This window comes from Lissotriton vulgaris, chromosome 5, assembly GCF_964263255.1.
Source record: "Lissotriton vulgaris chromosome 5, aLisVul1.2, whole genome shotgun sequence".
NCBI classification, from domain to species: domain Eukaryota; kingdom Metazoa; phylum Chordata; class Amphibia; order Caudata; family Salamandridae; genus Lissotriton; species Lissotriton vulgaris.
In genome coordinates, this window is record NC_141693.1 from 10,906,679 (window position 1) to 10,930,925 (window position 24,247).

The following is a 24,247-nucleotide window of genomic DNA, read 5'->3' on the forward strand; positions in this document are numbered from 1 at the left end:
ACAGGGAAGATCTGGTGAATGAGAACAGCAAAATTTGTAAAGCTTTTCAAAGTCCCAGTGACAAAACTTTATTTCATGTTTGTTCAGGCTGTGCTTCCAAGTTTTGATTATTGTAATATATTACTTCAAAGTGAGGCCCCAATGATGCACGTTTTCCCCTCTTCAGCATTGCATCTTTTCCACAGTTTGAAGGGGAATTAAAAAAACCTCAAGTTATGGCTACAACTGCAAATGTGCTGCACATTGATGTTGAAAATCCAGACAATCATTTGCCACTACATGAACTTTATGTTGGCCTAATGACCAAACAGGTGGTCAGGAAAGTGGATCTTCTGGGCTCATCGGAGTGCAACAAATTTCTAAACGAAGCAAAGTATTTTCACATAAATACTGCAAAATACCTGATGATGTCAAGGCCTGCATTAAAAGATGACACCCTCACACCTCTCACATTCTTGAACCCTGACACCAGACTTCATGCTACCTCTGAACAAATTGAAATTCTAGTATCTCGATTTCCAGATGCGATTAAATCGAAGAGTCAGAAAGACTTCATCAATAATTTCATCAATATCAATGCACGTCAGGCAATAATATATCAAACACTAAAATAATTGGTGAGGTTTAGGGCAGTCTATCTAAATTAAAAAAATGTGTTACTAATCTGCCTTTATTTCTAAACCTTGCAAATTGGCGAAGTTTCTTTTGTTATTGACACATAACAATGCCCAAAGTCAAAGTCAAAGTCAAAAGTTTTTATTTGTATAGGTACTCAACAGAGGACCACAAATTTACATTTTACAAAATTTTAAGAAGTAGTTACACATTTTAATCAATACAGTGTTAAAAAGGATTTAAGAAATTTGTAAAAGTTAAAACAAACAAATTCATTTGGTGGCTGTTTACATAAATCTATTAGTTCGCTCACTCGGGTAATTCTGCAAGATCGATAAATAGGGGCAAGGAATCTTGTCCGTGCAGTAATTACTTTCATGTTGGGACACACGAACAACAGGTGCTCTAGGGTTTGTTCTCCTCCTTCACACAGGGGACATATCGAAGAAGAACCCTCTGGCAGCCATCTTACTGTGTAAGTTAGAATGGGTAAGATGCCCAGTCTTAACAAGGTGATTGTCCTCCTTGCACCATGAGTCAGTGAAAACCCAATATATGGTTGATTTTGTTTATACTCCAAAGAATCTACGAAAGATTTGTATGTTGACAGTTTTTTACAGTGTTGGTGATCTAGTTCGTAGCTTAACTTTGGAGTGAAGCATTTTAGGAAAAGTTTCATTTGAGCGATTGCCCAGCCTTTTAGCATTTCCGGGGTAATCTCTGCCATTTGAAAAATAATTGTCATATTTTTTAAAAACGTCTGATTTTTAAATGCTCCCTCGAAGATTTCTTGTTTCAGCAAATGTCTTAATGTGCCCTCCTTTGCATGGAGAAGATTGTAGCTCCACCTGATTACGTTTGATACCGCCGTGGCATAGGAGCTGGTGATCGAAAATTCCATACGTAACGCTTGGACTGGTGTGGAGTCAGAAACTTTCATTATCCTTTTTAGGATTTTGCCCTCTTTGCGGTCCATATAGGTCCATTGTTGCATTGGAATGTATTCTGTTGCATATGATAATACAGGAGGAATTTTTGCCTTATATATTTTTATTAAAGAGGAGAAATGTTGATTCCCAGTTGTTTGGTATAGTCTTAGGAGGGCCTCAGTATGTACCTCTGACTTCCTCATTAAATTTTCTATATGTTTTCCATTTGTAGTATTCTTCGAGAGGATCCTGCCTAGATATGGATATTCGCTTACTGTTTCTATTTTCTCTCCTCCTAGACTCCAACTATATTTAACAGTAGATTTCTTCCTTGTAAAAACCACAATTTTTGTTTTTTTTAAATTAGGGATTAGGAAGTTTGTTTTTGAATAGTCATGAAGAATGTCCAGGGATTTTTGCAGACCATAGGGAGTGAGATCAAGCATCACGATATCATCGGCGTAGAGTAGTACTTGTATGCTTTGTTTAGCGATTTTAGGCGACAGATTTGAGCCTTGATGTAATTGTTTAGGTAAGTCGCTAAGATAGAGGGAGAATAGTAGTGGGGCCAGAAGACACCTTTGCTTTAGGCCGTTAGCTGTTTTTATCCTTTCTGTTAAGCCCTTTTCGCCTCCCATTTGGACCTGGCACCAAGTGTCGGTGTGAAGGTTCACTATGGTTTGGAGCAGTAAATCTGAAATGCCAAGATCCTTGAGTTTGTGCCAGAGAGTAGGTCGATCCACTCGATCGAACGCAGTCGAATAATCTACGAACACTGCGTATACCGCCTGAGATTTACCTGTTACGTATTTGTCTATTATTGTTTGTATTATAGCAATATTATCCGTAACTGAATGTTTTGGCCTGAAGCCAGATTGGAACATTGGAATTTTGTTCAGTGAAAAGGCCCAATCTTTCAATCTTTGTAAAACCTCTGCTGCAAAGATTTTTCCAGCAGCATCCATTAAGGCGATTTGCCGGTAATTTCCTGCGACTGTCTTACTTCCTTTTTTGTGTATTGGGATGATGGTACTTCCCTGCCAAGATATAGGCATTTGTCCAGTTTCAAAAATGTAATTAAATAATTTTGATAACAACTTACTCCATTCCCTTGGGTTTGCCTGGTAGATCTTTATTGGAATCTGGTCTGGGCCAGAAGCTCCTGTTTTCCTTGCTTTTCTTATGTTCCATTCCACTGAGATAGCTGTAACTCTTTGTATTTGTGGGTCAGCGTCTCCTTTATCTTGTTCTGAACTTTTCACCTCAAAGGTAATCGGGTTCGCTTTATATAGGTCTGTTAGATAAGTTTCCCAGTCCTTTGGTGTAACAGGTATCGCTTGTAGCTTCTTTTTCGTGCCGGTTAGTTTAGCTACAAGGGACCAGTATTTACGGGAATTCATATCTTTTGCAGCTTCTTGTATGTCCACCCAATTACGGTCTTGAATTTCTTTTTTTTATTTTTTGCTTTTCTCTTCTGAGTTTGTTTTTTAATTTATTTATTTATTTCTTAATTGACATTGAATGATTCAGATATTGTGCGCGTACCAGTCTGTTCAATGTTTTCTTAGTTATAGAATTTTGGGTATTTTGTGTGTTATTTTTATTACGGCTATTGTTTCCATAATTCACACCTTTAGGGGCACATTGCAGTTTGTTCAATAGAAGATTTTTTAGCTCATTAATAATGTGTTCAAAATTTTCTATTGGGTCATCCGAGATTGTTTTTTGTAAAAGATCATTCTGTTCAATCAGTGTCGATATTCTGTCCAGTGCTTTCGAACTCCAGAAGATTCTTCTTTGGGCACTATCTGCCACGACAGTACTTCTATGAAATATTAGCTGCCTGTTAGTAGCTGTTTGAGGCCTCCATTCAGAATTTAATATCAACAGAGCATGGTCGCTCTCTTGGCTTAGCTGTATTTTTAGGTGAGTAACAGTCTCCATTATATTCGTATTGCAAATAATATAGTCAATGATGGATGAGCTTCCATTACCCCGTCTGGTATTTGTTGCCGGAATGTCTCCTTCTATGTTTCCATTCAGAATTACGCCTCTTAGGGAAGGTAGTGTCGATAATAGTAATTTCCCTCTTTTGTCACATTTTGCACCCTGGGGAAATTGCGGGGCTGAGAAATCGGCAAATTCCTCTTCATAAAGTTGCATCCATTTACCAATTTCTGAATTTGAAATTTTTCCGTTTAGATCACCTGCTATTATGTATGGAATACATGATTGTTCTTCAACGATTTGTGTGATGGATTCCATGATTACTAGAAAAGTGTTATCATAGTTCTTGCCCGGAGGGGCATATACATTGAATAGCAGGAATGGCTGTTTAGTTGCTACATTATGAGTTTTTAAAAGGACCTTTAAACATTGCAGATATTGTGATTTGGTCTGGATAATTTCCTGGGCCCACATGTAATCCACCTTCAATAGAATGGCCAGACCACCCTTTGCGTGGCCCCGAATGGATGCTTTGGCTGGGTTGTCATATACATAGTAGTTATTTTGCGAAAATGTTTTTGTAGCCCAGGTTTCCTGTAGCATGAAGAGATCCGGATGGTTACTTATGGCTTCCGTCAATTTGGTCTTAGTAATTCCCGCTATATTCCATGATATTATTGTTAGACCATTGCTAAACAGATTGTCCCGAACATGATGTGGATTTGTTGCTGTTCAAGTTCTCAGATACCCAGGACCAAGATCTGATGCTTTCTCTATACTCCTTTCCCTTTAGGTCTTGTTGCCATACTAGCCTTTCGCCATTTTCCACTTTTACCTTCAGTGTGTCTTTCCCTGTATACTTGATTCCTGAGTATGTTGCTCGGGACACGTCAGTTTCTCCCAGAGGATTTTTGTATTGAGAGTTAGAGATTCTCCATATTTGTTCATCATATCTTGGGGGAAATCTGTTTTCGTTAGAATCCCTTCTTATGTAGACATCGTATCCGTGTTTGTGTAGTGTTTCCTTTTCACTGATTATGATGCCAGGTATAACATTTGACCAGAAGGTTACTGTAGCTATTTTATTATTATCTTGTTGTGGAAAGATTACTAGATCTATCTTGTTGCTATTCAAGGATTCTAAAGGTTTGATGTGGTGAAGTAGATTGATGATTCTTCTTCTATTTAGTGGTGCTTGGTCCATTGGAAAAAGTTCTTCAAGTTGTAGTGTTCTGGAGTATGGTGTTCTTGCTCCATGTTGGTTTTTTCCTTTGTTATTACTTTCGGTCATATTTTGGTGTTGTATTTCTTCAGGGACTTTATACAAGACAAAATCCTTTGCAGCCGGATCTAATGGTTTCAATTTCTCTTCTCTTGTATTTGAACTAGATTCCGTATTACCAGTAGTCCCGAGCTTAATAGGTTCCATTTCTTGTACTTCTTGTTTGTTATTGACAGATGTGGGCTTTTGGAATTTTAGCTTGCGATTTTTTTTCCTATGGATACGTCTTATTGTTTTTTTCCTCTTTCTTTTTCCTTCTACTTGCTCAGTATTTTTATGCATTTTTTCTCCTTTTTTGCTTTCTGGTGTATTATTAAAAGTGACTTTTTGGGTGTTTTCATCCATATCTACATCTTTTGGTGTATTCGATTTCATTACCTTTGTGAAAATTGGATATTGTTTATCATCAACGGATTTTTCTTTGAAAAGTTTTTTCAGGGAGAATATTGGTGTTTCATGTTGTCGTACTAGCTTCTCCTTTTTTTGTTTTGAAACTACTGATGTTTGCGTACCACAAACATTCTTTTCAATATCTCTTTTGCTGTTTTGGTAACTTGTATTGTTCCTTTGTTCATTGTCGTTGACCTTCAGTTGGTTTTTTTCCAATTCAGGGGGTTCTTTCCTTTTCTTTTTTTCCTCTACTAGATGCTTAAGGATTCCAATTTGAACATCCAGGGTTTGGTCTGAATTTTCTAATATATTACCTAGAAAGGAAAGGACCGACTCAAGTATTTCATGCAAGGAGAACAAGGCTTTTGACATAGGTGTAGCTATGTTAGCTGAGAAGTTGGTTTTTATGAGAAAAGGGTCTACAGATGATTCAAGTGTTTGAGGTTGTACTTGGTTTTTTTGTAAAGGGGGACTATTTGTTATTTTTAACTCAGGTTGGTTTTGTGTGATCTTGGAGTTGTTTGCACAAAGATCTTCCAGATGACAGGTATTTCCAGGGCCTTTTTTTGGCGTTGAGGATGTTAAGTGATTTTCCTCATGACCCTGGTTTTGAAAATTTTTAGAGTTATTAAAAGATTTTTGGATATTGTCAGAAACAATGTCACTCAAATTTAGGTTTGGATTTGACCCAAGTTTGGTGAGCGTACAGTCTTCTAACCCTGTATGCAGTAGTGAGTTGGGTATTTCTTCTGCCACGTGAAATTCTTTGTCAATTTCACCTTTAGATGTTAGAGTAGAGAAATATTCAGTGATGGCCGGGGTCCGTGTAATGCGACCTTGTTTTATTGATTTGTCTGATGATTTACGAACAGCGTCCTCCGTACCCATCCGTTTCATAAAGATAGTCCTGGATCGTAATTTTTTAAGCCCCATTTCTTTTTGTTACCACGATTTCTATTGGTATTTGCTTATTTCTAATCCCTCGTCGTTTTAGAACAAGGATTAGCTCCAGTAAGGGGAACAAGTCGGAAGAAAATTTGGCTTACCAAGAGCAGTTGCTTAGTAGGGTGGCCCGTCCCGTCCTAGTACGACCTCGGACGGCCTAAACGGCCCGCCCTTTGCCCGGGCTTATCCCCGCGCTTGGTCCCGCGCGCGTCCCGCGTCGCGGGGAGCGAGATGATTTTTATACGTTTCGTTGGGGGCGTGTCCGTGGGCGGTTCGCCTGGGGGAAGAGGAACCAGCTGATCTCAGCTAAGATTTCTGGTCCTCCCAGTCCCCCAGGCTAGGTGCGCTCGCAATTAACACCCTGGCCTCAACCCCTCTGACTCCAGCTGGGAGCGACAGGCAGAGCGTGCAGAGTGCAGCTCACGCTCACACCAGCGAGTCAGGGGGAGGCAGCGCCACGAGACGATGTTCAGTGAGCGTCAGCTTCAATCAGGCAGCACAAGTTGCAGACAGTGAGGGAGGATTCTTGGCACAGCAAGACAAAGTACAGCACCAGTTCCAAGCTCCGGTGAGTTCCAATGCTCACGTTTTAGAATAGTTAGAAAGATGTGTTCAGATTCAATGCACTGCCTAGGGATGTACATCGGAAAGGGGCATGCACCAACCTCTGTTTACTCCAAACTAACAGGAACAAGAAACACCTTCTCTGGAATCCAAGCTACAAATATGAATGTGTTGAAGTCGCAAAAAGCTGCCTGGTATCAGTGACAGCCACCAAAACCTCTCTTTTAGGCGGCAAAAAAGGCACATACACAGCCCTCACTAGAAGGTCTAAGAACTGTATCAAAATACTTTCAGTAAGGGCTTCTGCATCTTCCATGAAGCACACTTGAGCAAAGGTCTGGTCCACCAGGCACCTACCAGAAACTGGCTCCACACATGCGCCCATCGAGTCACCCAAGGAATATTCGGGAAGCACTAAGGAGGATCACGAAAGAAAAAGTGCCTGTGATGACTTGGCACTTCAGAAGTTTGTAATTGCGACAGGCACTTTCATCACCAGGAAACAAAGTGCCTGTCACTGCTTGGTGCTGACGAAGGATCACATTTTAATTTTCCCAACCTCAAGATCATGATTCTGACCTGGGTTCAAAGCCGGAGATACCAAAACACCCAAGCCTTGAAGGTACCGTGTGCAGAGCCCCTACCCACAAATAACTCTTACGGACACCGGGTAACCGGTAACGACAACCTCTCAACAGGCTCAGCTTCCAGCCTGATCCTCGCATGACTACTACTCTACTGTGGGGGAGCCGGTGACAGGAGACGGAGCCCGTAGGGCCACCAATTGTGAAGTTGCACTGGTGCTGTGATGTTACCCGAGAGAACCTGGGGTATTCTCAGATAATACTAACTCCCTGGTGTGTAATATGTACTACTGTATGTGTGTATCTACTACTGGCCTCTGCATTTTTAATATATGTGTTGTGAATAATGTAATTTTTTTTAAACTAAAAGCATTAGACTTAAAATTAGTTATTGAGTTCTGTTACATGTTAGCAGAGTTCTCAGTCACTGCCTCCACAAATAAGCCTGGGTCTGCTCAATGTCACTACCCTGAGAGCTGAGTGCTAAAGGGCTGTAATCAGTTTGGGGTCCAATAGTAAGGTAAAGCCGTAGGACATGTTACTGTTTGAGGCCAGTAATGCCTGGTTACCTTGGGAGTCCTGAAAGAGTTCCCACTCTCAATGTCGTTCTCCCTACCTCCTCGTCAGCTCTTGTTCTTTACCTCCCTACCTGCTTATCAACTCCTGTTGACTGTCTCCCTACCTCCACATCAGGTTTCGTTGTCTGTCCCCCTACCTCTTCATCAGCTCTTGTTGTCTGTCTCTCTACCCTCATCAGCTCTTGTTGTGTGTCTCCCTACCTCCTCGTCAGCTCCCATTGTCTGTCTCCCTACCTCCTCGTCAGCTCTCGCTCTCTGTCTCCCTACCTGCTCTTCAGCTCCCGTTGTCTGTCACCCTACCTCCACATCAAATCTTGTTGTCTGTCTCCCTCAATCAATCATTCATGAGTTGATAAAGCATGCTACTCACCTGTGAGGGTTTCAAAACACTGGGGGGGAGGGGGCAGCAGCTCCGGTTCAGTCGAAGAGCCAGGTCTTGAGGTTCTTCCTGAAGGTGAGCGGGATCAGGTTGGGTCTGATGTTAACTGGGAGCTGGTTCCAGGTCTTGGCAGCGATGTAGGAGAAGGTTCTTCCGCCTGCTCTGCTTCTGCAGATGTGGGGGGTTTCTGCCAGGGTGAGGTCGGCGGAACGGAGGTTCCTTTTGGGTACGTGGAAGGAGACTCTCTCATTGAAATATTTGGGCCCGATGTTGTGGAGGGATTTGTAGGCGTGGGTGAGAAGTTTGAAGGTTACTCTCTTCTCGACAGGGAGCCAGCGGAGGTTTCGTAGGTGTTGGGCCATGCCTAGGGGTCCCGAGGACTAGTTTGGCTGCGGCGTTCTGAATGATTTGGAGCTTGTGTAGAAGAGTTCTATTGATTCCAGCGTAGAGGGCGTTGCCATAGCCCAGTCTACTGCTTATGAGTGCGTAGGTGACTGTCTTTCTGCATTCAGGGGGTATTCATTTGAAGGTCTTTTGGAGGATGCAAAGGAAATTGAAACGGGTGGAGGCGACAGAGTTGATCTGGCAGGTCATGGTGAGGGTGGAGTCAAGGATGATGCAGAGGTTCCGTGCGTGGTCTGTGGAGGTGGGTGGGCTCCTGAGGGTGTCAGCTCCCGTTATCTGCCTCCCTACCTTCCCATCCGCTCTTGTTGTCTGTCTCTATACCACCTCGTCAGCTCCTGTTGTCTGTCTCCCTTCCTCCTCATCAGCTCCCGTTGTCTGTCTCTGTACCTCTTCATCGGCTCAAGTTGTCCGTCTCCCTACCTTCTCTTCAGCTCTACCCCATCAGCTCCTGTTGTCTGTCTCTCTACCCCATCAGCTCCCGTTGTCTGTCTCTCTACCTCCTTATCAGCTCCTGTTGTCTGTCTCTCTACCTCCTCATCAGCTCCTGTTGTCTGTCTCCCTAACTCCTCATCAGCTCCCGTTGTCTGTCTCTGTACCTCTTCATCGGCTCAAGTTGTCCGTCTCCCTACCTTCTCTTCAGCTCTACCCCATCAGCTCCTGTTGTCTGTCTCTCTACCCCATCAGCTCCCGTTGTTTGCCTCTCTACCTCCTTATCAGCTCCTGTTGTCTGTCTCTCTACCTCCTCATCAGCTCCCGTTGTCTGTCTCTCTACCTCCTTGTCAGTGCCTGTTGTCTGTCTCTCTACCTCCTCCTCATCTCCCGTTGTCTGTATCCCTACCTCCTTGTCAGCGCCTGTTGTCTGTCTCTCTACCTCCTCATCAGCTCCTGTTGTCTGTCTCCCTACCTCCTTATAAGCTCTTGTCTGTCTCTCTACCTCGTCAGATCTTGTCTGTCTCTCTACCTCCTCATCAGCTCCTGTTGTCTGTCTCCCTAACTCCTCATCAGCTCCCTTTATCTGTCTCTCTACCTCTTTGTCAGCGCCTGTTGTCTGTCTCTCTACCTCCTCATCATTTCCCGTTGTCTGTCTCTCTAACTCCTCATCAGCTCTTGTTGTCTGTCTCCCTACCTCCTCATCAGCTCCCATTGTCTGTCTCCATACCTCCTCATCAGCTGTCTCCATACCTCCTCATCAGCTCCTGTTGTCTGACTATCTACCTCCTCGTCAGCTCCTGTTGTCTCTCTCCCTACCTCCTCCTCAGCTCCCTTTGTCTGTCTCTCTACCTCCTCCTCAGCTCCCTTTGTCTGTCTCTCTACCCCCTCGTCAGCTCCCGTCTTCTGTCTCCCTACCTCCTCATCAGCTCCCGTAGTCTGTCTCCCTACCCCCTCGTCAGCTGCCATCATCTGTCTCTTTACCTCCTCATCACCTCCCACTGTCTGCCTCTGTACCTCCTCGTCAACTCTCATCTGTCTCCCTATCTCCTGTTGTCTGTCGCCCAACCTCCTCATCAGCTCTTGTTGTCTGTGACAAGTTGGCCTGATGTATGATGTCCACAGTTCTGTGGGCACCCTGTATCAGTCCAAACAATCCCTTATGGTGGTGGTTGTAAAGTAAACCTTATAGACAAGCTATCCTAGGGGTAGCATGGACTAAGCAGTCTTAGGCTAAACTCAAGAGGGCATGTGAAGCCAGCTGTTTTGCCATATGCAATCCTGTAATATCAAATGAAAGGACACCACACAAGTTATATATTATAAAAATATATGTATTTATTACTAGAATATTCCTCTGTACTCTTTATGAGTGCAGAGGCACAAGCGTTCAAACAAAAGCACAGTTAAACATTCAAAAGTTGCACAATTTTGGATAGGCCCGGTGGCCACTCAAACCGTATACTAAAATAGTGGTATAAGTACCACCTCTCGAACAATGGTAAGGCCTAGGGCATTGTGAATCGCTGGGACTACTCGGGACTAGCAGTGATGAAGTAGGGAGAGGCCCGCGGGACACGGGTGCAGTGCCTAATGCACACGCATGCACCAATGCAAAGTCAATGGCGCGTAAAAGTTAGAGTTACTGTTTTGGAAGTCTTCCGACTGGAATAGAATTACCCCACTTTAAACTAGGACACTAGAGGTGTAAACCACTACAGGAGCACCAGTGTTTGATTGTTACCTCATCCAAAGGAAGCGGGTGCAGAGGTGCCAAAGTGTGTCGGGTTCCGTCGTGGATATCTATGGAGCCTGGAGATGAAGATGCTGCAGGCGGCCAGGAGAGAAGAGTCCAGTTGGATCCAAGTGTGGATCGAAGATGTAGAGTACCTGAAAGCAGAGGGGACAGAGTTTGGGTCACTAGCCAGTGACCAGGATGGAACCAGGCGATGTTGGGCGCAATCAGGTGGTTGTCGTGAAGCTTGTCTCCGCTGCCATGTGGACTCTGGGGCATCAACGATGTCCAGGAGTAGATCACGAGCTGTCCCACGAAGGCTCTCGCTGTCGGCGGTGTCGGCTTCCGGATCGGAGTTAACAGGCCTTGGCAAATGCAACCCACGCAGGATTTGAAGATCGCTTCCTACTCGGACCAGCAAGGTCAGAGCGGTGGCTCCTTTTCAGGGGAGCGAGGGCCAGTCTAGAGCAACCAGACTAGCAGTGTAAATTTAAAGGTTCGCCGGTTCTGGGGCCACTAGCCAACGGGCAAGCGACCGGACCAACGCGTCGAGCAGGAAAATGCAAAAGGGCCCCACGCAGCACTCGATGAGTGTGGAGGGGAGATCTTTGATGCACAAGCTGCTCGGCGCTGGGGCTTCTCAAACCCCAATGCACAGCTTCGAGGGTGCCTCGGGAGCTGCACGGTCAGCACTTCGCAGTCTTTCAAGATGGCCGGCTCCGCACTTCACGTCGCCTCCACGGGTCTCAGATGCGCTGGGACTGTGGATCGGGCTGTTAGAAGTCAGGGAAGCTGGGTCTTGTCGATCTCTGTCGCTTGAGTTCTGGCAGGAACTGCAACAAAGCAAACTATTGGGCGCTGGATGGTGCCTGCTTGCACAGGGTGGTCGCTCCTTGACCACAAGGGAGATTCTTCAGTCTTCCACGTCGAGTGGAATGTCGAAGGGTCCAGAGTTCTGTATCAAAGTTTTGTTCAGGATAATCTAATGGTCCTGGGCACAGCTCCTACCTTTATTCCAAATCAAGGGGCTGGATTACCTGCTAGGTCCCTCCTATGGGTGGGACCCAGGAAGGGGGTGGTTACACCCCTTTCCCTTTGTCCAGTTTTGCGCCAGAGCTGGGACTGGAGTGTCCCAGCACCGGTTTGAACTGGACTATGCATGGGAAGCCGTGTGCTCCCCAGGCAGTGTCTAGTTTCATTCAACCCTCCCTGCTACAATCTACTATCTCCTGTCTGGGGTGGTGTAATACCTCCCTGTGACAAGATACCAACTGTCCAGGCCTCCCCTGCCGGAGTTTCGGTCAGCAGCAGGAGGCCAGACTTGTGTCTGTGGCAGCAGCATCCATTTTGTGATGCTGGGGCTCTGGTTAGATTTAACCGCGTTTAAGTAAAGTAACATGTCTTCTCCCTCTAGAAGGGTAGAATCCTACCCCCGTCGCCAGGACTGGCGAGGGGGTAGTATTCCAAAGCGTATGACACCTTACACGACATGTTTTGATAAAGCCAAACCAAAGTTAGCAAGTAACCGCGAGGATTATAATGCACTTAAGAGTATATGTTATGGCAATATCCCGGAACAGCTAAGGGAGTTGGTCCCGACAGCTGCAGACAAGCTCAGCTCATGCTAGAGCACCATCTCACATAAAACCAAGCACTCTGCCTCCAGGATTGATAAGGCCTGCCATAGGAGTGACTTATAGGTCTATATGTGTCCAGCTATAGGTTCAGATATGGGCATACTAAATCTAAGCAAGGGGTGATTACACGACCTTGCCCCAGCTGAGTGATCAGCCAGTTGTGTCAGTTTGAATAGCCAGCCAGGGGTGGCAAAATATATGCTGCAGCCCCTGGTAGGCCTTGGATACACCTATGCCCTGGGTACCTATAGTACACTGTACAGGGGCTGATAAGGTGACCCAATGTTCAATTGGGTATGTACCTAAAGTACATGGATGTGAATTTAGAGAGAGAGCAGGAGGCTGTGGGTCTGATTAGCAGGCTCACAGCCACATTATGTCGAAAACCAGTGAAGCAAAAATCTGGGGTGACCATCGGAAAGCAGACCCTACTCTCCTACATAATCCCCCCCCCCCCCAAATGCAGGGACATTAAACTTAACCTTGACCAGAGAAGTCTTCATGTTCTAAGTGGAAATACCTGGAGAGACCATCTGCATTTGTGAGTAGATTACCCAGGCAAATGCATGAACCAACTAGCACATGAAAAGTCACTCAATACATATTAAAAAAGATAATACACTATTGCATGTAAATATGAAAATACAAATTTAATAACATGATATTTCATAAAAACTGATACATATTTATACACAAAAGATAAAAAAAAGTTTACAGCATTTTGACATATGCAAATTTTCAATCAAGGCAGTAATTCATTAGTATAAAAGGTCAGATGGTTTCCTGTTATTTGTCAACGCGTTTCGACACTTATGTGCCTTCCTCAGGACTGTACCATCATACTGTAAAAGATTTTAAAAAAGATAATTTTACATTAGTGTTTTACTATGTACACGACAACTAGTGCAATAGTTTTCTATCATGCGCTAAAAGTTAGTCATCTTCAAAGTTGATGATGCCGCTTTAAACATTTTTACACTTTGATGGTGCTGCCATTTAGTTACATATGATACTGAAGACCGATAGACAAAAGAAACAGATGTACAGAGAGGACAGATATATGGCCTATTTTAGATAGAAAGTTACACAGAGTGTGGGTGTATGGTCCCTGTTCAGCCTATTGATGAGAGTACATCTGTTTCTTTTGTCTATCGGTCTTCAGTTCATAATAGTTAGGGTTGGAATTATACATACAATGTTGTTATAAGAATGAAATGAACTGTATGTTTTTCTTGAAATAATAACAAAACGTATTGAACAATTATCCAATGATTGTGTAAGGCAAATATTTTGTATCATATGTAACTAAATGGCAGCACCATCAAAGTGTAAAAATGTTTAAAGCGGCATCATCAACTTTGAAGATGACCAACTTTTAGCGCATGATAGAAAACTATTGCACTAGTTGTCGTGTACATAGTAAAACACTAATGTAAAATTATCTTTTTTAAAATCTTTTACAGTATGATGGTACAGTCCTGAGGAAGGCACATAAGTGTCGAAACGCGTTGACAAATAACAGGAAACCATCTGACCTTTTATACTAATGAATTACTAACTTGATTGAAAATTTGCATATGTCAAAATGCTGTAAACTTTTTTTATCTTTTGTGTATAAATATGTATCAGTTTTTATGAAATATCATGTTATTAAATTTGTATTTTCATATGTACATGCAATAGTGTATTATCTTTTTTAATATGTATTGAGTGACTTTTCATGTGCTAGTTGGTTCATGCATTTGCCTGGGTAATCTACTCACACTTGCTCTTTGCCCTGACCCAGGAAATCTATCCGTATCAGGGGGTCCTTGTTTGCTCTTCAAAAAAGAGACCATCTGCATTGCCATGGTCAGTCTGTGTTCCACTGTAAAGTCCATCCCCTGTAGGGAAATGTACCACCTGAGCAGTTTGGAATTCTCACCCTTCATCTGATTTAGCCACAAGAGGGGCTTATGGTCTGTCTGAATTAGGAAGTGAGTACCAAACAAGTATGGTCTCAACTTCTTCAGGGCCCAAACCACAGCAAAGGCCTCCCTCTCAATGGCTGACCAACTGTTCTCTCTAGGGGTCAGCCTTCTGCTTATGAAAGCAATGGGCTGGTCTTGACCATCTACATTAAGTTGTGAAAGCACAGCTCCCACCCCCAACTCAGAAGCATCTGTTTGGACAATGAACTGTTTGGAGTAGTCAGCCTTTTGACAGCTAACTGTCCACTGAACCTTTTTTGGCATCTTCTTGGACGTCGGATCATTTAATGGTGTCACAATGGACCCATAGTTCTTCACAAATTTCCTGTAATACCCAGCCAGGCCCAAGAAGGCTCTGACTTGTGTCTGGGTAGTTGGAGGAGCCCAGTCCTGTATGGTCTGGATCTTGCTCTCCAATGGTTGAACCTGACCCCCAATTGGTCCATACAAGGCCCAAAACCATGATTCCTCGAGCCGTCGGCACCCTCTGGGACATGCCTGCAGTCACCGGACACCATCCTTGCGGTGGCTGTGCGGCATGTCCACAAACGACAAGAACACTATCCATAGACATAGGCACAGATAGACCTTGGCAATTAAAACGGTTTACCAACTGTAACAGCTCCAACTTGGTCTATTTAATAACATGTCCCTGTAAACTAAATTACGTGGGGATGACCACCAGAAAGGTAAAGTCCAGAATTTCTGAACATAAAAGTTCTATCCGGTGCTGTAAACAAGCTACCAAACTGACAAACCATTTTCTGCAGGTGGGTCATCAGCCCACCGACATCATGTGGACAGTTTTGGACCAACCATGGATCCCACCGTCAGTTACTGACACGGCGAAATTTCTGTTCAAATGTGAACAAAAGTGGGTCTACCGCCTTCGCAGTGATGAACGTGGGCTGAATGATGCCATCCCGTGGATGTCCCTTTAGGCAGTAGGGGTGTCTTCGTAATGGACCTTAATTCCCTTGACAGAACAGAGCTTTCGGGAATGACACACCCCCACTTCTGTGAATACAGAAGATGACATCTGATGGGGTAACAATATTACCCACATAGTACGTAGGAGTGGCTTTAACACAAAGCGATGGCACCATGAAATTACGGTTGGTGTTCTTTGTGTAATTTTCTGCCCAATTGTCAAGTAGTGAGATGATCATACTGCTTTCCCGCTACTTGCTTTTTTGCTATTTGACTATGGATTCCTTTGAACTTGATAGAAGGATATTTATTTTCCATAATGCAAATTGCATTGTCAATGCGTAATTCCGCCTTTACATTGAACTATCATTAACATGATTTTTCAAACGTACAAAATATTGTTCACACAGCGCACTTATTATAAATACCGGTTCCCTGCAATTAACTTTAGACACAAGATAAACTAGCGAATAAAAACACGCTAATTTGGCGCGGCATCTCGGCATACTCTGTCTCGGGACAGAGAGCACTCGGGAACTACATTTCCCTACAGTACGAGCGCATGAAGCTGCGAGTAGGCGCATGATGTCATCACGCGCAGGGGGCGTCGGACATTGGTGCGCTCTGAATGCGGAAGCGAAAAAGGTTTATCTGCCTCGCCGGTGCACCGAGTCGGTTCCTCCCTACGACAGAGCTTAGAGGGACGACCGGTGCACCGACGGAGAGGTAAGACGGCGGGCAAATATGTGTACGAGTGAGATAGGCGATATTTTTACTCTTCACATGCAAAATTGTCTGCACTACACTCTGGCATTATAGTTAAGTGCGGATGCAAGCTTATACTTGTTGAAAGCAGGGATGACCTTAGATAGCGCTGTCATCAACTCATAACTACCATTCATTAACTGTGGCTTACTAACCAGGTGCTGTTCCACGGCGCTGGTAGGAATGTGATGCCTGATGTGGAGCATGCTAAAATCGATTAGTTTAGGATTACATTCAGATGTGGACACATCTCTTGATTTGTTGTTTATTTTTAGTGCGGTGCATCCATTTACCTGAGCTTGAGCCAGGTGAGGTGGAGTGGTTCCTTCTCATCAAGTGGGTGAGTGAACCGTAATTTACAAACTTGCTAAAATTGGTGATTTGTGACTAAGTTAGTCTGAGTGCTGGGCAAGAGTAGCCTATGTCTAGCACATAATAATGGCACGCTTAGTGCACGTTATTTTCGAAATGCAATCATGACTCTGTACCCTTATACTATATTTTCTCCCTTACCTCTAGGATGAGAGGATGTTGATACATACACTTTCAGGTGATATGGTTCTTGTTATTTATTATCATTTTCTCTAGCAGTAGCATTAATGGTCCTGAGGAAGCAGCAGGAGATCACTAGACTCCGGGTGTCTGCAGAAACATGTCGACCTTTCATCTTTAGTGGCTATTTGTTAAACCACTATTGCACTGTTTTTATTGATTTAGGAGTGTGAGGGTGTTTATTAAAGTGCTTTCCCGACCACTACCTAATTTTAGAGCATCTTTCTTTCACTTTCACAAACACACTTTTTCTTACGCACTGCTACCTTCTAGTTTCCATCTAGACACGCCTTTTCTGTTTCACATCTGTAAATACTGTTGTGGTTTTTTCCTGTGCCTGGTTTTAGTCATCTACCAGCAGAGGTTTTTTCAACCACTAATGTGACAGAAATTATGCACCAGAGATCCCAGATGATGAAGGGCGGTCTCGATGGTGGACTGATGGGAACTCGCATAGTTTAGTAACTATTTCCTGTATATTTGTATCTGGGTACTTTGATTGCTTGCTTTCTGACTCTCTGTTAACTTTAGGTTGGTGAACCTGACCCCCACCTACTAGGTGGCCTAGGTACACAACCTTGCTCTGCCCTATCTGGCACTTGGTAGCCTTGATAGTCAGGCCTGCCTTTTGCAGGGCCTCTAGAACTTTCTTCAGGTGGATCAGGTGATCCTCCCAGGTGGAGCTGAAGACAGCAATATCATCTAGATATGCTGCACAAAAGTCATCCAATCCAGCAAGGACTTGATTCACCAACCTTTGGAAAGTGGCAGGTGCATTCCTCAAACCAAAGGGCATTACCACAAATTGATAATGTCCACTGGGGGTTGAGAATGCTGTTTTGGCTTTAGACTCCTCATCTAACCTGATTTGCCAATAGCCAGCTGTCAAGTCAAATGTGCTCAGAAATTTGGCAGAAGCCAACTTATCTATGAGCTCATCTGCCCTTGGAATAGGATGAGCATCTGTCCTAGTGACAGCATTGAGACCACTATAGTCCACACAAAATCTCATTTCTCTCTTCCCATCTTTGGTATGAGGTTTTGGCACAAGGACTACTTGGCTGGCCCAGGGCTCTCTGATGGCTCAATTACTCCAAGTTCAAGCATTTTCTGCACCTCAGCCTTTATACAATCCCTGACATGGTCAGGTTGCCTGTAGATTTTATTCTTCACAGGCAGACTGTCACCAGTGTCCACCTCATGGGTGCACCAGTTAGTTTGACTGGGTGTAAGAGAAAACATATGTCTATGAGCCTGCAACACCTGTCTGCAGTCCCATTGCTATTGGTCAGTGAGGCTGCCTGCCAAGGCCACTCCATCCACTGAACCATCATCAGGGTTTTGGGATAACAGGTCTGGGAGAGGGTCGCTCTCTTCCTCCTGGTCCCCATCTGTAGCCATGAGTAAACCCATGTCTGCCCTGTCCACATATGGTTTCAATCTGTTTACATGGAGCACCCTATGGGGGCTCCTAGGGGTGTCAAGGTCCACCAAGTAGGTGACCTCTCCCTTTTTCTCCAGTATGGTGTGGGGTCCAGACCAGTTGTCTTGGAGAGCTGCTGGGGCCACTGGCTCCAACACCCACACCTTCTGCCCTGGCTGGTACTCAGTCAGAACAGCCTTTTGGTCATGCCAAGCTTTCTGTAATTCTTGGCTGGCCTCCAGGTTTTTGGTTGCCTTCTCCATGTATTCCGCCATCCTGGAGCGGAGACCAAGTACATAGTCCACAACATCAAGTTTAGGCTTTTTGAGAGGTAACTCCCATCCTTCCTTCACAAGACACAGTGATCCCCTTACAGGGTGGCCAAACAAAAGTTCAAAAGGGCTGTAGCCAACCCCCTTCTGTGGGACCTCTCTGTAAGCAAAGAGTAGGCAGGGTAAAAGGATGTCCCATCTTCGCCTGAGCTTTTCAGGTAACCCTTTTATCATTCCCTTTAGCGTCTTGTTGAACCTTTCAACAAGCCCATTGCACTGTGGATGGTAGGGTGTGGTAAACTTATAGTTCACTCCACACTCTTTCCACATTGCTTTCAAATATCCAGACATGAAGTTGGTACTAAGCATGGGCGGAAAATCCGTTCCGCTCGCGGATTTTGCGGATTTTCGGTAAATTCGCAATCCGCGAACGCTCGCGAATTTACCGAAAATCCGCAAATTCGCACGCAGCAAATTTTTTTTTCTTGGTGATACAATTTTGCGGCGTGCGGTGTAAGTTCGCAATTGCGAACATGTAGGTGCAACAATCTCGCACTCGCGAAATTACAAAAATTGCAATTCTGCACAAGAAATCTACTAGCAAGCAGCATAGACCTTCTGAAAATGATGATTTTTATCAGAATAACTCCTCAGGTTGACATTTGCCTGCACTTTTTTGGATTTGAGGCCTTTTGATTTTCTTTGGATAACTTTTGGAAGTGAAGTAGTGTGGCTCACTGGTTAGAGGCGGCAGACCCGAGAGCAGAGGACGGCCCGGGACCAGGGTTCGATTCCCGGCGCGGCAGGTTTCTGGACCAGGGTCAGCGGACTCGATAATTCTCTCGCCTCGGTGCCCACTCTGATCAGCGATCACACTCGGCAACTCTGGGCATTAGCTTGCCTCATCTTCACTAACGGCCCCACCAGACCGCCGGGGATGCCTGGTCTCACCCTGGAGATACCCATTAAGGAACCATCTCTCAGGGAAGCCAGGAAGGGTTTCGCAGCGGTCGAAGCGCCTTGGGACCCTACGGGTAAGTAGTGCGCTATATAAATGCCAATACATTTACATTTACATACATTTTGGATTAGAAATCAACTTTCTCATATAAGCTTGTTTTGGGCATTACAGTTGCTGTAATGCTGTTCTGCAGAAAAACGAGTTTTGCAAAAGTGAAAGCAGGTTCAAAAGTTCAAACTCATCATTAGTAACCATTCCCTGTAGTGCTTCCTGACAAGGGCCCCACCAGAGTTCAGTTGCTAGTTGCAACAATTGTATGACCCTGCTCTGACCCTCACAGCAGGCTCATAGAATAGCTACAAGTAGGCCACAAAGGTCCTGGAAAAAAAAATTGCACTGCAACAGAAAGCAAATTACAGATAAGGAAGCAGGTGCCAGACTGGAATTTTAAAACAGTGACACATTAATAAATCAACCCCAAATTAATTCATGTCAGTTGAAGCAGGCAGGTGTGCTTGCTTTTCCCCCCCATAATCTACAGTGATGATGAACAAGAGAGTGGCATTGATGTGCCAGAGGGTGGCATGGGTGAAACAGAGGGTGGCAGGGGTAAAACAGAGGGTGCTGGGAACCTGTGATGATGAACCAGACGTAGAAACAACATAATCGTGACCATTGCGAGCCGACATGTAAGTTCGCAATTGCGAACTGGTACAAAACCCTCGCGAACTGTCAGAAATCCTTGCGAACTGGCAGAAATCCTTGCGAACACACAAAAAAAATCCGCAATTTCGCGAGAATTCGCGGATTTAGCGGATTGCGAGTTCGCAAATTCGCAAAATTCGCGAACGCCAGATTCGCAAAATTCGCCCATGCTTAGTTGGTACCTCTGTCTGAAAGTACCTCCTTTGGAAAGCCCACTCTGGAGAATACTCCAAGTAGGGCCCTTGCCACAACAGGTGCTGTTGTGGTCCTCAGGGGAATTGCCTCTGCGTACCTGGTGGCATGATCCACTACCACCAGGATAAACCTGTGCCCAGATGCTGTTTGGGGATCCATTGGTCCAACAATGTCTATCCCAACTCTCTCAAAGGGAACCCCCACCACAGGTAGTGGTATCAGGGGGGCCTTTGTGGTGCCACCTGATTTGCCACTGGCTTGGCAGGTGTCACAGGAGCCACAAAACTCCTTGGTGTTCTCTGACATGTGAGGCCAGTGAAAGTGAGGGACAAGTCTCTCCCAAGTCTTGTTTTGGCCTAAGTGTCCTGCTAGGGGAATTTCATGGGCCAAGGTGAGAAGGAAGCCCCTAAATTGCAGAGGTATAACCAACCTCCTGGTAGCACCAGGCTTGGGGTCTCTAGCCTCTGAATAAAGGAGCCCATCATCCCAATACACTCTATGGGTACCTTGAGCATTCCCAGCAGCCTCAGCAGCAGCTTGCTGTCTGAGGGGTTCAAGAGAAGGGCAAGTTAACTGAGCCTGCCCCAGATCTGCCCTTGAGGGTCCCCCTGTCCCCAGAAACTCAACCTGATCAGGTTCAAGCTCTTCAGAGACAGTCTCCTCTTGGATCACAGAATCAGCCTCCTGTGAGGTCTGATCCTCACCCTTGGCCAAGTGGGAAGGCACTGCCTTAACCCTCTTGCTCTTCCTCTTGGGTTGTGGTTGGTCTATAGTTTCAAGATCCACCACAGGTTCAGGTAGGCACTTCTTGGCCTGGGACCTGGTTACAGCAAGGACATGTGCTGAGATACCTAGCATCTCTGCATGAGTCCTGTACTCCACTTCTGACCATAAAGAATTCTCTAGATCATTGCCCAAAAGACAATCAACTGGGAGGTCTGCACTCGCAACAACTTTCATGAGGCCATTTACCCCTCCCCAGGAGAAGTTAACAACAGCCACACTATGTGTAGTAGTGGCATTGCTAGCGTTGGTCACTAGGTAATTCTCACCTAGTACAATTTGTCCAGGGCCCACAAAGTTAGGTGTCACTATAGTGACACTGGCACATGTGTCCCCGTAGTCCTGACTCAGTTTCTCATTGATCAAAGGCATCTGCCTATAATTGGCCAAAGTATTGGGACTCATAGTAGTGGTCATGGCTATGTCCACATCATAGAGCAGAACTGCCTGAGTAGGGATTCCGACTAGGCCAGACTCCATCTCAGTACCCAGGGTTAACCCTACTATACCCTTTGGTTGTGTACTACCACTGCTGACTGTACTAGGGGGTGCAGGTGCCTTAGGGGCTGCAGTGGTAGGGACTGGATTTTTCTTAGTGCATTCCCTACCCCAGTGTGAAACTGATTTACAGGTATTGCACCAAGGTTTCTTGGGGCCATCATTCTTCTTCTTCTTGTTTCCATTCTGGGAACCACCCTCCTTATTAGAATTATTGTGGGGGCCTGAAGAAGATTTCTGGTCTTTTTCTTTCTTATCTCCACCCTTCTGGTCTGCCTTATTCTAATCAACACCTTGGTTCTGGTTTTTCTGCTTAACCCTGGTTCTGACCCATTTGTCTGCCTTCTTTCCCAATTCTTGGGGAGAGGTCAGATCTGAGTCAATCAGGTGTTGATGCAACAACTGGTTCTGGCAATTATTAAGGATCTGTTCTCTCATTATAAGATTGTACAATCCTGTATAGTCTGAAACTTTACTTCCCAGCAACCAACCTTCCAAAGCCTTAGTGGCACAATCAACAAAGTCAGTCCAGTCCTGAGTCTGAGCTTTTTGGGTATCTCTGAACAACAACCTGTATTGCTCAGTGGTTCAGCCAAACCCATCAATAAGAGCACTCTTCAGGACAGAGTAGTTTTTCGCATCCTCAGGTCTAACAGTGAGGAGCTTGTCTCTTCCTTTCTCAGAAAAGGAGAGCCATAAGATTGTAGCCCACTGGTCTTGAGGAACCTGCTGTACCATGCAGGTTCTCTCAAGAGCAGTCATCCATTTGTGGATGTCATCCCCATCTCTGTAGGGGGCCACAATCTTGCTCAGGTTTCTATGATCATAGGACCTGTCTTTATCTCTAGGGATAATGTTGCTGCCACCAGTGGAATCTAATCCGCTTAATTTTTGCTCCCTTGCTAAAGCAAGTTTAGCTTGGGCCAGGGCTACCTCTTCCTTCTCTATCTGGAGTTGGATAGCTCTCATCCTAGCCTCATGTTCTCTTCTCTGGGGGGAAGTCATTCCCCTTTGAGATCCCCTTGAGGCATTAGAATGATTAGAGTCCCTGGAGGGAGATCTAACCCTTCTATTGCCAGGGTTAAGTCTGCTATTGGGCCTGGACAGGTGGACACCTTCTCCATTCCCATGTAGGCTTAAGTTGGCCTGGTTCAAGATTCTAACTTGAATCTGGTCATCCCCCCTTTGGTCATCTGACTAATCTCCATCCTCATCCTCATCTACCTCTGCAGGTTCAACTTCTGGGACATCAATGTGATCAGGGGGGTTTCCCTCTCCTACCTTACTTGAAGGACCTGAAGCAGATTCCTTCTCAAGATCAGCTTTCTCTAAGATTGCTATGAGGCTAGGGATGGTGGGGTTGTGACCCCTTTTCAGCCCCCTTGAAGTGCATAGGGCACTCAAGTCCTTGTGGCTGAGTTTTCCATAACAGGATGGTGCCTTTGGAGGGTCACCCACAGGTAGAGAGCTTGATGCTTCACCTGTGCTAGGCATGACTAGTGAGGTGTAAGTGGTGGACTTACCTACACTAAGTGTTTTCCTACTGGAACCTTGCTAGTGGGTTGTAGTTAGGTGTGCTACTCCCTTTAGTCTACAACTACTAAGTTCAGTAGAACTTAAGTATGTTAAGCTTTTGTTTTATATGTATCTATAGTACTTAATGTGATCTTTCAAATGATATAAGATTACAATTGGTAAAACAACACCAAGCTCAAATCCCAACCGCTGCACACCAATGTGAGAAGTTGGCCTGATGTATGATGTCCACAGTTCTGTAGGCACCCTGTATCAGTCCAAACAATCCCTTATGGTGGTGGTTGTAAAGGATCCTACTGGAACTGCAATTGCGATAGGGAACTTTCCTAATGAAGTCCGTGTTACTCTGTCGCCATTATGTAGACAGATTGATTTAGTGTTTGGGTTGCCTGGTGTTAATCTCGGCGTACATGCGGCAGTAGCGGGGCGTCCGAGTGCCTGCTGCTTTGCTGCTCTTACGAAGACAGAGTAACACGGACTTCATTAGGAAAGTTCCCTCTCGCAATTGCAGTTCCAGTAGGATCCTCTTCAAAGTGATAGAGCGCTACTCGGACTGATATAACAACTACTTTTTAAAAATAACGAGTTCTTGTAGGACCCTCCCTGAATCCTTCCTGATTGAGCGCTACTGGGACCATGCTTATAACTGCGTTTTCAACATAATTTATAACGCTCCAAAATCAGCCACCTCCTTTTTTCTGAAATATTCAACTAAACCATAATACTATTTTCAGGAGGCTCTTCAGTCCTGATGATGATCTGAAACTCATACAGATCGAAAAGTCGTCGACCTACCCAAGGAAATACCCCCACTCCATTGTATATATTCATTTGGTTTTTTAGCCTTGTTGTTGTGTGAGAGTCCGTTTTTTCACTATGTTCACTCATGTCACGTTCTGCACCTTACCACTTATTTGAGCACCTGAAAAATGTTATAAGAATTGTATACAAAAAGAAAGAAAGAAAATAAAAAATATTTCGTATGAACCTTCTTCTCAAGCTCCCTAGCGTTAAGTGATTATTCGCTATAGTAGTATTATTATTCCTTGAGGACCTTATCAGGCCACCCTTGAACCATTGTTCTTTTAATAGTACATACCTACCCCAGGTTCGCTTTATGGGGTACCCTTGTTCTTCTAAAAACACTGTTTGCACAGGGTGGTCACTCCTTGACCACAAGGGAGATTCTTCAGTCTTCCACGTCGAGTGGAATGTCGAAGGGTCCAGAGTTCTGTATC

At 44.7% G+C, this 24,247-nt stretch overlaps 1 protein-coding gene and 1 pseudogene across 1 annotated transcript in view; one reads left to right on the top strand and one right to left on the bottom strand.

Moving 5' to 3' along the window:
• Positions 1-24,247, top strand: part of LOC147709982 (HLA class II histocompatibility antigen, DM alpha chain) — an 85,477-nt gene that overhangs the window by 18,349 nt on the left and 42,881 nt on the right. The window lies entirely within an intron of this gene.
• Positions 20,561-22,478, bottom strand: LOC147709983 (uncharacterized; annotated as a pseudogene).